We start from the raw sequence: 3322 nt of genomic DNA, 5'->3' as shown, positions 1-3322 counted from the left end.
TACATACACAAGAAAAAAGTTGATAATATACAAAATAAAACAGATTCAGTAGTTTCAGTATCAGATGTCGTCCGCGTCCCATATAAATAGACACGATATTTTCAACTACGTCAAAAGAGTATTGACTCAAAATGAAATACATGATAATATATTAAATGCAATTTGGATTCCCGACGAAAATTATAATTTTCATGTGAAAATATTTATTGTTGGAAAAAATAAAACTGCTAGGCACTTGAAGTTTCAATATAAATGGTTTGCTAGCTTTCCTTGGTTAGTGTATTCTAATACAGATAATTGAGCGTATTGTAAATTTTGTGTAGCTTATTCAACACATTATGCTGGAATTAATAACCAAACACTAGGATCATTAGTTACAAAAAATATGACAACTGGAGACATGCATTAGAATATTTCAAAAATCACTCGCAACTAGAATACCATAAAAAATGTATATTAGATTCAGAAAACGTATTAAATATTATTAAAAATCCCACTTTATCAGTAGACAAACAAATTGATATTGAAAGGAAAAAAGAAATAATACAAAATCGTAAAAATATCATTCCTGTTGTTGGAGCAATTATTTTGTGTGGCCGACAAAATATGGCACTAAGGCCCGGCGCACACCAATGCAGTGCGGTTGTAGTGCGGCGGCGCAAAAAACACTGCATTCGCACCAGAAAAGCGCGCCAAAGCACATCAATGCAGTGTGGCGGCAGCGCACGAATATTCTAATCATATTCTAATCATCGAGATGATACCGACAAAAAAATCGCGCCAAAGCACACAAAGCCGAAAACAGTGTAGCGGTGGACTAGATGTGGTATACGTCCTTCCAATAATTTATTATTGAACAAAATTGTTTTTTATAATAATAAGTATACATATATCACATACATACATTACACACATACATAACATTATCATAATATTTTGTGACGAGTGCACATCATGTCATCATCAAGTTCTGATGAAGATGTTTTAATGCTACTATTAGTAAACAACATAAATAAAAAAAAAAATAAACGTAAATATTGGGTACATCCTTTCATAAGTAATAATGCACCTATATTAGGTACATTTACAGTCTCAAGTGAACTTTCAATGTACCCAGAAAAATTTAAAGATTTTTACAGAATGTCACAAGGGTCTTTCAAAATTCTTTCAGACTTAGTGAGGCCAAATTTAGAAAAAAAAGATACAAATTTTCGATTAGCTATATCATTTGAAGAGCGACTGTTAATTACACTTAGGTAAGTACCTATATAACATATATTACCTAATTATAATCAAGTCAGTAAGTACAAAGATTATTTTAGAAACCATTTATAATATTATATACCTACTTATAATAATGTTCAAAATGTACAATGGTTATCTTGTAAGTATTACTTTATTTATGTACCTGTACCTACTTAGTTAGCAAAGCAAAACAAAATTAGACACCTAGTAATTATAATGTTACCTACATAACTAAATTTATGTATTTTAGTATTTATAATAACTATATAATATTATATATATAAACATAGCCATATAGGATACAAAAACATTGAGCAACTTAATGTACTACATTATTTAATAACTAATGAATAATGATATTGAGCCATTGAGGATACTGATCATAATATAATTCATTTAATAAATCAATATATTTAAAAAACTAAGTAGGTTACTTAGGTACCTAAAACAGTTAAGGTAAAATAATTAAATACTTATCAGCAGGGGCGGATCTAGAAATATGAAATGGGGGGGGGGAGGCTATAAATTGTATTACACAAAGACAAAATATATAATTTTAGTACGTATGTATATTTATTATAATATATTATAATATATCACTAATTTTAAGGGAACTCGTTTCATTTTGAACTAATTCTATATCTTCTGTAACTTCAGTTAGTGACGATTTCGTACTTTCTTCTCCTTCATTAAGCTAAAAAAATAAATGAGCCAAAATCAAATTATTAATAATGTAATATTAATATACTAATAAATACTTACTGTTTTTCCTATGGATTCGTCCTCATTTCCTTTCGATTGTTTTCGAAAAAATGAAAATATAGGTTTAGTTTTCCTTTTCTTTTCTTCCATTTTAATGTTGACTTGGATATAGTTATATAAAATTACGTGTACTTCAGTACTTACGCTAATAAATCGAAAATTATATAAATAATAGTACAAAACTGAAAACAACAACAAAAATACCGGGCGATAAGTGATAACAGTAAACACTATACGACGTTCAAACAACTGACCGGTTTGCTTACAAGCACGATTAAAGATAGTTAATCGTGCTTACAAGTTACAACCATTTCATTTGATGGTTACAAATTATCAGTTACCTAAAAACAAAATATAGCAACCAGGTTACATTTGGTTAAGCGCAAAAACACGCCTATTTTATGTTTGTTGACATTTCATGTCGGTATCTAATAGCGTTTTCCATCTGACTGCACTGTCTAGTGCGCACTACACGCGATCACTGATACCATAATCACAGTATCACATAATTTTCCACTCCGCCAAAATTCACGGTGTCGACCAGACGTGTACCTGGTGTAATATATAATAATATAATTATAATATATAATATATAAGTATATACACGTCCAAAGGGGGGGGGGGCTAAAGCCCCTTAGCCCCCCCCTTGGATCCGCGCCTGCTTATCAGTATATTATAATCATAAATTACTTCTATTAAAGAAAACTTATGAACAAAATAACTAGAAGAGAAATACAATATTTCAACAGTTTAACATATATATATAAAATATTATGTTAACAAACTTTAATTGGTATATACATGGTTGCCACAATATTTCATTAACCATTTTCCCTGACTTTTCCATACCTTTCCCGTGTGTTTCCAGTATAATATTATACTGTATTTTAAGGGTAAATAAATATTTTGTATAACAATTTTGTTAATTTTATTATACCTACCACCCCTTTTTATAAATAACAAATAGTTTAAACTATCAATGAACCTGATTTAAAAATATTAGGGATTATGGTCATATTCTAATTTATTATTACGAAATAAGATTGATATTATAAAAAATAACATGATATAAATACACATAATTTAATACAATATATAATATTTATTAGATATGTATGTCAACAAAATAACAAGTATTTTAATATTTTTATTTTTTCATAACATATAATAAAACAATACATTTTTTAAAAATGCAACAAAATAAGAAATTTAAAAAAAAATAAGCCTTTGTGTGTTTAACCAGTCTTTTGGTATTTTAAAAATATATATAAAACATAACATAAAATAGAATTATAATGGTCTCCAATATGGAGAA

This window comes from Acyrthosiphon pisum, chromosome A1, assembly GCF_005508785.2.
Source record: "Acyrthosiphon pisum isolate AL4f chromosome A1, pea_aphid_22Mar2018_4r6ur, whole genome shotgun sequence".
Taxonomy (NCBI): Eukaryota; Metazoa; Arthropoda; class Insecta; order Hemiptera; family Aphididae; genus Acyrthosiphon; species Acyrthosiphon pisum.
Note: the sequence above shows the minus strand (reverse complement) of the source record.